The following is a 13,082-nucleotide window of genomic DNA, read 5'->3' as shown; positions in this document are numbered from 1 at the left end:
CCTCCCCCGAATCTATGCACTTTCCCCAGTGTTTGTTGGATTGGAATTAGAATAGTAATTTAGAACACCCTTCTAAGAATGCGCTTTGCCCTTGGTGTGGTATTTGGTAGACTGGGGGAAGGTATATTTAGTATTGTAATTCTAGTCCAACAAACACTGGGGATATTGTGTACACTGGGGGAAAGTTAGAGTGACTGTTGTACTGCAAGTGTATGCATTTTCCTCAGTGTTTCTTAGACTGAAGTTAGAGTAGTAAATCTGGCTTGATCTGATGTGTGCACTTTTCTCATTTATTGCACTGGAGTTAGAGTGCTATATTTGAACTGACCTGACCTCGGAGCAACTCGGAGCCCAGGAGCACGCACTGAAGGATCGAATTTCCACCAGCATGAAGTTCCCATGACCTACGAGGCGATATGAAGTTTGGGAATTACATGCATTAGGCGCCCGACATTATTGCTTGACCTACGTCATTTTAGGTCCAGAAAGACAGCAACATCCGGAAAGCTGCAGTGTCCTACATGAACTTATTGTCGCCCTGATGAATACCTTCATTTAAAAACATCTTCTGGTCCACTAATGAAGGTTGAAACATGTTGGATTTTTTCACCCTGAGGCCAAGAGTTACCATAAAGGAAATAACACACAGAACAATGTAGAGCCTGGACTTGATTAAATAGGCAAAGACATAGAGTTCTAGACCAGTACTCTGACCCCCGCAGGACCTTCAAAGTACAGAATATCGAGGATCCAAATATAATAGGTCCCATTAACACATAAAAGATTGTAGGACAGAGAAGTCTCTCACTTCTTGATTTATTTATGTATTATATTTAATATCATATTAAATGTGTAGCGGTTTATTGATTTTTTTCATGATTTAACTTTGTCTTTAAAACACCAGATGCACTGTGTATCATGTGAATACTGTAATGTTGTGAGAGATGTTCAATTGATGAAGCTCAGAGTTAATAAATATTACTTCTGAGGGTAAAAGACTAATTATCTATTTGTGGTGAGAAAGGTATTTCTTGTATTACTAGCTTATATTTGAACTCCAATGCATGTATTTTACCACCATCATGAGCTTTGACCTAGATTAGTAAATGTGACCCTCCAACCACAAAGCAAATATATTTTGCCCATTGTCTGTAAAGTTTTACTTACAGTAACATAACATGTGTATTTGTAAAGCACAGGTATCACCCAAGGGTCCCAAGGTGCTGAATAATAGATGTATATTGTTACCCAAATCAATAGTACTCATTTTATCAACCTCAGATGGATGAAATGCTGAGTGGATCCACCGGGATTAAAACCTGTGACCATGAGGTCCAACACAGGCCCCTACAGTGGTTGCATTAGTCCACTGCACCACTCCAGTACTGGATTTGAGTTGCTTATTTAGTGGCTTCTATTTTTAAGTTCTTTTAGAATGTCTTAAGAAACATTTTATGGAAATTAATTTAATGTTATATATATTTAAAATTATTATTTCAGTTTTATTAATTCTGTTTTGTTACTGTTATTTGTGTTTTTTGTTTCAGTCTTTCGCAAATATTAGTTGTAGGATTTTTTAATTTATTTTATGTTTGAAAAGCTTTATTGAACATACAAGAATATACAACAAGAAAAACTACCAGCGGCCAAGCAATCACTGAAGCATAGTGATAAAAAAATATAGTTGGCACAATAAAAGTAATAAAAGCTATTTTTAAGATTTAAAATGGAATGGGAAGGGAAAGATGGGGAAGGAAGAAGGGGAGGGAAGGAGGTAAATGAACATATTAATACCAAAGAAGAGTGCATATTAGATTGCAAAACATAGCAAGGCATGAATTAATCATTAGTCAGGCAATAACATAAAGAGAACCGTTATGAATGATAGAGAAAGATAAGAGAAAATCGATATTCAAGGTGGTTTAAAATTTTCTGAGTTGTAAAAGGAGACATGTCTTAAAGTAATCTGATCTAAATAAGGAGTAAGGGGTAGCCAAAAGAGGTCTCTCTTAAGTGTTGGTTTACAGGAGGAGGCGAAGGCAACATCACGTTTATGAAAGTGACAAAGGGAATTCCACCAGTGTTGTGTAGAAAGCTTAGTGAGAGTTTTCCAGTTAAGAGTATTATGCTGAAAAGCTAAAGCAAGCATGAGATCAAAAAGACCATGATAATGAGAGGGAATAAATAAAGAGTCAAAGAGACTTCCAGTAACCAGTAGGGGTATGGAATAAGAGATAGAGAGATTAAAGATTTGATAAATATAGGACCAAATGGATTTCCAAAATGTGGAGACAGAGGGACAAAGGAATAAAAGATGCATGAAATTAGCGTCAGAGGAACCACAGGTCCAACAATCAGAGCCCGGAGAAAAACGGGCTATAGAGACGGGGGTAAGGTAAAGTCTATGATAAAGAAAGAACATAGACTGAGTAAGAGATGCAGAGCGAAATATTTTTTATGACCTAGACCAAAGTTTGTCCCAGAAACAGGTAGTCCATTCGCATCCTAAATCAGACTCCCATGAAAGTTCCAATTTGGATTTAAGTCGATCCGGGGAAGGGGCTAAGAAGTACTTGTATATATGAGAGGCTTTAGGTGAGGAGAGGAGAAGTTTAAGTAAAGAAACTTGGGAGTCATCATGAGAAGAAGGAGGAAGAGAATAATATACACCCAGAATGATTGCCATGAGATAGTAAATTTATGTAAAAAAGAACGAGAACAGTGAAATAAGGCTTGAAATTCAGGGAAAGAATATGGTGAGATACCATTAAAAAGATGTTTAACCCATATGATATCCTTTGACCTCCAAGAATTCCAGAAAACAGGTCTATTATTAAGAAGAATAAGAAGATTATGCCAAATAGGGGAGTCCAAAAAAGTATCCTGAGAAAGAGGTTCTGGTAAAAGTAAATGCCTTAGAAGAGAACAAGTCTGTCTAAACTAGGGGAAGGATATGTGAGAAGTTTTGACCAAAAAAGCCGCAACCTCCTTAAGGGAGAATGGTAATAACAAAGTGTGTTCAATGAATAACCAAAGAGGAGTAAAGGGAGAATGTTCGGAAAAGAGCCATTTCGCGAATTGACGAAGAGAAAAGGATTTATGATAAAGTCGAAAATCTGGAAATTCACTCCCACATTTGATTTGGTCTTATGAAGAGAAGAAAGAGCAATCCTAGCTTGCTTATTCTTCCAAAGGAATTTAGAAAGACACGAATCAATACGCCTCATATATAAGGCAGGAACATGGACAGAAAGCATGGAAAGAATATAAATTAAAATAGGTGCGATCATCATTTTGATTGGGTCTAATCGACCCCACCAGGAAAGAAAGAGGGGATTCTAGGAGGAAAGTAGTTTATCAATACGAGACAAAGCAGCATTCATGTTTAGTTTAACTGAAGAGCCAATAGAATTGGAAAAATATATGCCTAAATATTTAATTTTAGAATCATTCCAGGCAAAGCCCGTGAAAGACAAAGAATGGGGGAGACAACATTTAGTGATGGGAAGAATTTCTGTCATATCTGAATTGATCTTGTAGCCAGAGACCTGGGAAAAGGATTTAAATTCATGTTGTAAAGGGGGATAAAAGTATCAGGGTCAGAACTAAATAAAAGGATATCGTCGGCATAAGCGGAGAGTTTAAGATGCTGTTCTCCAAAAGGAAAACCAGAGATGGAGCTATTGTTAAGGAGAGGGTTAAAGAGCTAGAAAAAAAAGAAGAGGGGATAAAGGGCAACCTTGATGAACTCCGCGTTGAAGATAAAAATAGGAAGAGGTACGACCATTAACTAATACCGAAGCTCGAGGGGCAGGATATAAAAGCGAAATAAGCTAAATTAATTTGGGACCAAAGCCATGCCAGCGGAGCGAGGCGAATAGGAAGAACCAATCTACTCTATCAAAGGCCTTCTCTGCGTCAATAGAGATGGCCGCTAGAGAGGCAGATAGAGAGGGTACTTTGTTTGGAACGTTAAGGAAAAGCCGAGAATTGTCAGAGGTATGCCTGCCTTTGACAAACCCACATTGCTCTTTCCCAGTAAGGTGGGGCATAATAGGGTCTAATCGTAGCGCAAGCACCTTAGCGAATAATTTATAATCGACGTTTACCAAAGTTATCGGCCGGTAATTTTTACAATATTTAGGATCTCAACCCTCTTTAGGAATCAAACAAGTTGTTGCTTCTTGAAATGTGCCTGCTATTTTACCGGTTAAATAAAAAGAATGAAATAATGTGAAATGTTTCAGAAGTAGGAAATCTGAGAAGTGCAAATAAAATTGAACAAAGTAACCATCTGGTCCAGGAGCCTTGCCTTTGATGAGAGAATTTAGGGCAGAGGAAATGTTTGTCAGAGATCGTGAAGGTTAAGATGGGAAGAAGAGGGAGGAGGAATTTTATCAAGAAACTCCTGAATAGCAGAAGAAGAAGGAGGGGATTGTGGGGTATAAAAGGTTTGGTAAAAGAGCTTGAATTAATCAAGATTATCATGATCTTTGTGTAAAAGAGAGTTGTTGGAGGAATATATAGCATCTATGAGGGTGGACTCTTTGCAGGTTTTAAGAAAATTTGCCATCAGTTTTCCTGCCTTATTACGGCCCCATAATAGCGGGCACTACAACGTAAAAGCACAGAGGACGCTTTGTCAGTAGAGGTTTTATTAAAAGCAAGTTTAGCACAGATTAATTCTGGTAGAACAGATTGATTCGAAGAAGTCTAGAATTTGTGTTCTAAATACTTAATTTTCTCCAAAGTGGATTTTGTTGAGTAAAACGGTTCTCCTTTTTTTTTGACGAAGTCAATGATAAAGCTTCTTGCCGTGGCCTTAAAAGAGTCCTATATAATATGCTGAGCTGTATTAGGAGTACAATTAAGGTCAAGAATTCAGATGCAAAAGAGCAAAAAGAAGAGGAAAATAGGGGATCTAAGAGGAGGGAGTTAGTAAAACGCCAACGAGAAGATTTGGGATGCGTAGGGAGCAAATCAAGATCTGTTACTATTGGTGCATGGTCAGAAATAACAATGGGTTCTATAGAGGAGGAAAGAAGATTCTGGGAAAGAGGTTGAGAAAGAAAAATATAATCTAAACGGAAGAGAGAAGCATGAGGACGAAAAAGAAAAGGGAAGTCCAGAGAGTCAGGGTTAGAGAGTCTCCAAGAGTCAATGAGGTGTAATTGGGAAATAGTGTTGAGAAAGCGTTTGTGGGTTTTAGTAGGGATAAATCGGACTTGGGATTGACGATCAATAAATGGATCAATAACTTGGTTGCAATCGCCACCTAGCAAGTAAAAATCACTTTGAAATTGTACACATGTTTGTTGAACACTAGGCCAGAAGGAACAGTCAGGGTGTGTAGGTCCGTAGACATTAAAAACAGTGAGACAAACATTATTAATTACCAATTTAGCAAGTAACCATCTACCATCTGCATCATGTTCTTGGGATAAAATCTTGCAATTCAATTTCTTATGACATAGAATTATAACACCATTTTTTTTATTAGCAGTGGGAGAGAATAAAACTGTACCAACCCAGCCTCATTTTAATTTTAAAGCCTCAGCTTCCGTGAGGTGGGTCTCTTGAAGAAGTACTCGATCTGGGTTATAAGAAGCAAGGTGGGAAAGAATTCTCTGCCTCTTGATTGGGCTAATAAAACCTTTCACATTCCATGAGATTACTCTGAATGAAAAAACATTAGGTACTGATATAGAATCAAAAATACATTAATAGAACAATGAAAAGGGAAAAGACAAGTACAGGATAGGGAAAGAAAAAAACAATTCAAATGCGAAAACATCAAAATGTTACACTGAACCAAATATGCATCGATAAAAGAGTAGGGAGAGAAAACGCACATAGAGTAGAGAAAGGGAATTAGGGAAGAAGGGGCAAAAGCTAGGGAAGAAGAAGAAGTACAAGGAGAGACAGTGCATATCCAGGAGGGACGACTGATAGACATACCTGAGGGGGACGAATACAGGATGAGACTGGGGCAATGGCGACGGACAGAAGACAGGATGTCCAAACAGGGAACTCAAACACACCAGGACGAACAGGGGGGGAATAGGTGGACCAATAGTTAAAAACTTTAAACTGTAAGAATGAAGGGTGGAACCTGAATAAAAATAGAAAAGGTGAAAACAAGCTTGAATACAGCAATAATAAGCAAATTATTAAGGAGTGTAAAGAAACAAACACAGTCATCGCGGCAATACCTTAATATACAAAGAGGGAAATAAATAAAGACAATAGCCAAGAGAGAAGTAAATAGAAAAAGAAGCAGAATAATGGAGTAAAGAAATAACAGGTGAGACAAGACAGGAAAAATTAACAAATAGGAAAGATATGAGAAATAATATGGAATAAACAAGGAAGAAAGAAAGGAATAAGAAGATCAATAAGATACTTTAGGACATATGTAACAACGTGAACATTTGCATAACCAGAAGAAAGATAAAGGCAAGCGATTAAAGTCAACCCTTAGAAGGTCCAGCAGAAACATCTATGCTGGTTGAAGAATGAGTGTGGATAAACTTTCTGAGAGAGTGAGATTTTGGTAAGTCACCTTAAATAAACAAGGATAAAAAAGGCCGTAACGGGCACCCAAAGTACGGAGAGGAGGTTGAAGTCGGAGAAATTCTTTACGTCTGGCAGCAGTGACATTGGAGACATCTTGTGATAGAAAAACTCTTTGACCAAGCCAAGAGTGTTGTCGCTTTGAACGAGCAGCAGCCAGAACCGAGAGTAAGTTTGTATATTTCAGGAAGAGAATGATGACACCACAAGGTCTAGTTAAAACTTGATTTGAAGATGAAGGTGAAGCTGAGGAAAGTAGAGGACGAGGACCAAGCCTGTGAGCTTGTTGGATATTAAGAGATGTTGACGGAGGCATATCAAGCAGCTTTAGGAGAAAAGACGTGAAGAAGGCAACAGGGTCATCCCCTTCCAAGGACTCAGGTAGTCCATAAATACGAAGATTGTTCCGTCTATTACGATTCTCTAAATCCTCAGTGTGATGCTGTAACCTATGAACCTCTTTCTCCAACGAGCTGATTCTTTGAGAGTCAACTTGCACTACAGATATTTTTTGTTCCATTGCAGACACTCTTCCTTCCATAGAAGACCATTTTTCCTCCAATAATTGCATTTTGCTATTAGTCTCTTCCACAAATGGACGTAGTGCCTGTATTTCATTTAACAGCAATTCCAGGGAAATAACTGGAGACAATTAATCTGAAGGTGGAGAGTCTTGTTTTAGACATTGAGGCGTTGATGTGGGTGGAGAGGCTTTATGTTGTATTGCCTGTGATGCCTGGGAGCGATTAGATGACACACCAGCCATATTTGTAGACAATAACGTATTACTATTGATAGCTGACGTGGGAGATGAAGGAGTCTCCAACGAAGAAGATTTAGGAACAAAAATAAATTGTGGTTTACGTATGCTGCCCATATACAGAGGTCGCAGTTGTATGTGCTCCAATAGATATAGCTGATTAAGGCCAGTGAAAAAGTAAAATCAGCGTGAGAAAAAGTTGCTTCAAAACTGATAAGCTAATGAGGCTCCCAGGCAGGTCAAACGATCTTCCTCATCAATAGTGGCATGAACAAAAACATTTAGCGCTCATTAATATAACTTGTGGCAGTGACAGTCAAGAGGAGCATTCTGAGGTAAAGTATGAGACAAAATGGCAGCCGCTATAATGAGCCACTAATATGCGGTGGATAAATGCCCAAAAATATTTTTTTTTAAATATGGCACAAAAAGTGGCTCATCATAGTCTGCAGCTGTTTCACCCCAAGTGACGCTCAAAAAGCAGAATAATGAGGCAGGTTTTGAAGGAGGAAAGCTCCAGATGACATCATCCCTCAAAATGGCGGCCGCGCTGTGATGAGGCAGCGATGTAAAAAAGGAAGAGAAAAACGCTGCATTAATGTTTCAGGGTCCCATCATCATGTTCACGGCATGTTCCGGTACCGAAATCGATGAGAACCACACGTAAAAACGTAGAAACGCACCCGCAGTTTACGAGAGGATCCGGTGTGGCGGAGCCCAAACCTCAGGCAGCCATCTTACACGGTGCCGAGACCACGCGCTCTGTAGGAATTTGTTTTGAAGATATTTTTTAATGGCCTAATAATTCTAGAGGGTTTTTAACTTTAAGAAAAATAACAGTAAGTATACATACATTGTTATATAACATAAATAAGTAATAATATATTTTTTTTATTATATTTACATATTCACTACCTTTATTTTAATGAATTATCTATTTTTCAAATAGGTTTATTTCTTTTAAATTTTTAAGCACATAATTGAAAGTAAGTTATTAAATAAATATTTACTTTTTATGCTATTCATATTTTTGGGGAATACATAACAATTTAAAAAAAAATAAGTTAAAGGCCAACATTTTTGTCCATAATATTTTTCCATTTGAAATGTTATTGGATATGTAGGTCCTTGATATTTATTCTACAATGTTTTTGTGGTCGATATTCTGCCAGAGAATGCCAAAAAATTATTGTTAATGACAATTATTTTGACATTTGCGTAGGTAAATGTTTTCCACCAAACTACAGACACATAGCATGCACAGGGGGGGGCTGTGCAATAGTTCCCAAACATATGTCTAGCAGGTGCCATCAGTAGTGCAAGATTCTCTCCATCTACATGCATTGTACAGGTATCAGATGTGTACAGGATTGAAAAATTCTCATACAGAGTCATTACCCGAATAGCTGTAGCATTTCATCCTATCTGTACACTGCTCAAATAAAGTATGTGCAGCAGCTGTGTAGGCTTTATTCTGTACGGTTGTGTGATGATGTTTATGGGATGGCGATTGGATTTTTGTGTAAGTCTGGAGTGTTTTTGTGTGTGCTGCATGAAATGAATGAGATGTAGACTTATGTATATTGTTGATGTGAGCTGATGGTTTGTGTCATAATGAGTGTGCATGTGTATGCGTGGGATTTGTATTCAATGCTGTAATGGTGTGTGCTAGTGCTTTGATGTAATGGTGATGTGGTATTAGTCCATGTGTATATCTAATGTTTCCATATTGCTGATGCCAGATTCAAGGTGCTACAGAGTGGCACATCTTCTATACCACATTGCTTTACGTAAGTAACATTTCAAGCAATTATCACAATATCCCATCAGGTACTAAGGCTCATCACAATAACAGCTCAGTTAGATATACTTTGCAATGGCAGGATGTTGAATGACTTAACCTTTGTTACTTTGGTGTTTTAAGTACGGGGCTGGCCATGCAACACTTACTACTGTCACATCTGGGCTGAAACATTGAATGAGCAGCATAAGTCAAGCTGAGGTGCTAGTGACTAGCAGTAAACCACCACCACCATTCACATATGTTGTGTAACTGGCAGGATGATTCGATGAGTTGACCCTTCACAGCCGAAACAACCGCTGATGTGGAGGTCACAATATGGAATTCTGGCGCGCCCAACTCAGCCTTCTATCCGTCTGCAGGTTTATGAATTATTTACCATAAAGTGGGTAACACCGTGTTTTTAGAGAACTTAGAAACGGCAGTTGTTTAATGTGAAGTGCATTTTTAAAAACAAGATATTATTAGTTAAATATAATTTTACATTAAAACACGCTGAATCAGATGATTAATTAGGATGGTTATATTAGAAAAAAGCTAAAAGGAATATTGAAGCTATTGACATATTTATCGTCAACCTCATGTCTGCTGTGAAACAAGGTTGAGTTACTCGGAATCCTCACGAAGATGACGCATTAACTAGAAATCCCCAGTTTGATAGACCACAAGTGGGAGCGAGGTTGTCATCATATAATAATAGAATCGAGGCATGAAAGGCCAATGAATTCTGCATTATGCCAGGGCTACTGTTACATTAGATCACTATCAGTATGCTCCCAATGGCAGGGGATAAGAAACCCCAAAACAACCACCCTTATAGAGAGACTAGAGAGGCTTACAAAACACACACATCCACATCCATATACCAAGAAGTGGCATAATATGCCAAGGATGCCCATAATAAGAACGTTTGTCCCCTTTATGCCATTGCCGTTCACCAGACTCCGCCATGCTGCCAAAGTGATACACTAAGATAATAAAGCCCATAATACGACTCAACTACCATTAGGCCAGCAGAAGACACCGAGTGGGAAACAACAGAGCAACAATGCCTACCCTACCATTATGCCTTGGTAGGTCCCAATAGGGCAGAGGTACAATGACAATTGTTGCAAAAAAGTGGTCTCCATTTGCAACCTAACTTTCTGCTATCAGTATCTAATTTAGTGAACAAACATATGTACTGATAGGTCTGTTCAGAAAATACCAAATTGGATGGGAGGGGGTTCACAGAATGACCTCTCTGTTCATTATTATTCGGTCACAAATTGCAACTTCCTCTGATTGGCTTACATTCACAGGAATGGCAGCTTGCAAGGGAAGCACACTACCATCCTTATGAACGTTTTGCAAAACTGTTTTTTTGGATCTGTTTTATTGATTTATACATGCATGACAAAATATTCTGAATTATCAGAGGATAAACATGTTGCCCACATACATGATGTCATCAGTCTGCATACATGATGTCTGCAATACTAATTTTAACACAACAAATGTACAAAATACAAGCAACAAACAAGGCTAAGGCACTTGACATGATCTATTGTTCACCTCGGGCTGTATAATACATGGTAACTTGGAGATGTAACAGGCTTTGTGCATCCATGGGTACAATGGTATAATAGAAGAGGCCACAGACGCTTGTGCATCCCCTTCTGTAGTACTGAAAGTGCTAGTGCATATGTAGCAACAGAGCTATCATTAGAGGGTGATCCCTCATTTTCATGGGAGCATGGGCCCACGCAAAGGGGGGAATTACTTTGCCTCTGTGCCCGCACCGTGTTACTGACGTTGGTGCAGAGGCAAACAAGCCTTTAGGAGGAACACTGAAAGTGTGCAACAAAAAGGTGGTTCCCCCTTCTCTGGGAGGGAGAAAGGGGACCCCATGGACACCCCAGAAATCCCCCTGCCAGCAGGTGCAGTCACTCACTGCACCTGTCTGCAAGGGGTCTCTTTCCCCTCTTTAAAGTGCAAGCAGCATACCGCCTGCACTGTGAAACACAGATCCATTTTGAAGCAGATGCTCCATATTGCACTTGACTTCGCTGCCCCCAGGTCAGCGCAACTGTGCGGCTGCCCAGGGGCCAGCATAATCTGCCTGATAGGTGCACTTTCCTTGTTCTCTCCCCGCACACTTTTGAAAAGTGCACCATGGCACAAGCAGGGAAAGTGTGCCATATATATATAATACGCCCCCTAATTGTTTCAACACATATTAAATATCCAAAGCAGACATGAGGAGTTCCAATGCTTCTGGGGCCTCCCTGGGTGTCAACCAGTGCATGAGGCCATCGCAAATCGAAACCTTTGCTTAAAAAATAGAAAGTTGACAGTGATCCCGAGGATGACTGCTTACTCACTCTGAAGCTGGCACACTGATTTCCAAAAGTAAACGGTACAAGGAAAATCCCTTCCCCTCTGTAAATCAGTTAGGACCAGAATAATGAACTGTACACATTCAGCAGTTTGAAAAAAAAGAGCACATTTTGTTGTAATTTGGAAGTGTGATGGAAACCAAGATTGTAATAGGATGAAAAGTAATTGAGACTTTTTTTAGGTGATGCCAAAATAATAAATATTCACTGAACCCCAAGTTTCACGCATTATTAATGCCTGGAGATGCTCCCCCACCTTAAAGCTGTTCAGCAGTAAAAGGGCCGATTGATGGTTCGGGCAAGGTGTGAGTCCCAAAGGACATAAATCATGTAAACACAAAGAAATCATACAGCAAAATCATGTGGCACACTAAACAGCATTTCCCTTTGACCAATTTGTTTACAGTTGTAAATCTGTCCTCAGAAATTAATACATTTCATAAATGTTATGGTGCTAGCATGACCTTAGAACTAACTGAATTGCATACATTTCATTGAAAATGATAGGTTATAGAGAAATAAGTTAGTACGAGGCAGTGTGCCTCACATGTATTTCAACTGTGCGGTCTGAAAACACAAGTATAACATTTTTGTTCTGTTAAACACAGTTAAAACAATGCATTTGCATCTCTAGTATTCATTTAAAATACTGCATTATTTATTGTGGAATCTGCATCCATAAAGTTCTCAAGTAGCAAAGCAAATGCACTGACGTAGGCTGATACACAAAGGTGCAGGCATTGTCGTGCATATACAGACACACACACAGCCATGGGCGCGTGCGCACACACACACACACAAATACAGACACGGGCACCTCATTCATACACTCATACAACCACACATACATTTGCACGTGACTATTCGTTTCTAATACCAGCCACGGCCTGTGCAGCTAAGAGCAGTCGGGCGGTGGTGCAGGTCGGGTGGGGGGGGGATTCGACATATGACCATAAGGGAAAATTAAATAAATAATAAATTTCCCCTCATCGTCGTCTGTGGAAATTCCCCCCACCCAGCCCCACTGCCCTACCACTCATACCTGCAGCGGCTGTCTCATACACAAAAAAATGGACATACCTGTAATGAACTGTATAAATATTTTAACATATATCAGCAGTTATGAAAGTACAAATAACGCACGTTTTGTTTTTTATTTTGATGTGTGATGAAAGCAAAGATTTTAATCGGATCCAAAAGAACCTTTGTGATGCACAAATTATAAATATTCTATTGTATGGTAATGTGTTGCAGCATTGGTATAGTGCTTTCTACCCCATGCATGCCACTGATGTGCTTGTATACATTGGCTGCAAGCAACGTTATATAGTAATAATATTAGGATTTGTAGAGCTCATGGTTACTCCATTTGGAGTGTCCCCGCGCGAAGGTCACTGCCCTGGTGCAGGAGTCTAGACTGCACCCACTACTAAGGCAATTATATCTGTCTAAAGAGCCAGATTTTAAGATTTTTCTGGAAGAGAGTTTCTGAGCACCCTAATCTTAAGGCAGGGGCAAGGTGTTCCACATTTTATGGGCAAGGAAACTAAAGGAGCATCCACCCCTTGCT

General features: G+C 39.2%; 1 long non-coding RNA gene across 1 annotated transcript; it reads left to right on the top strand.

Annotated features, from left to right (window-relative positions):
• The first annotated feature begins 2,604 nt into the window (after positions 1-2,604).
• On the top strand, positions 2,605-6,225 carry LOC144767587 (uncharacterized). Its single transcript, XR_013598270.1, has 2 exons — positions 2,605-5,310; positions 5,362-6,225. It is a non-coding gene; the product is annotated as an uncharacterized LOC144767587 (long non-coding RNA).
• Positions 6,226-13,082: the final 6,857 nt, after the last annotated feature.

The sequence above is a fragment of the Lissotriton helveticus genome, chromosome 7 (assembly GCF_964261635.1).
Source record: "Lissotriton helveticus chromosome 7, aLisHel1.1, whole genome shotgun sequence".
Classification (NCBI taxonomy): Eukaryota; Metazoa; Chordata; class Amphibia; order Caudata; family Salamandridae; genus Lissotriton; species Lissotriton helveticus.
The sequence above is the reverse complement of the archived record's forward strand: the minus strand, read 5'-3'. Positions and strand labels throughout refer to the sequence as shown.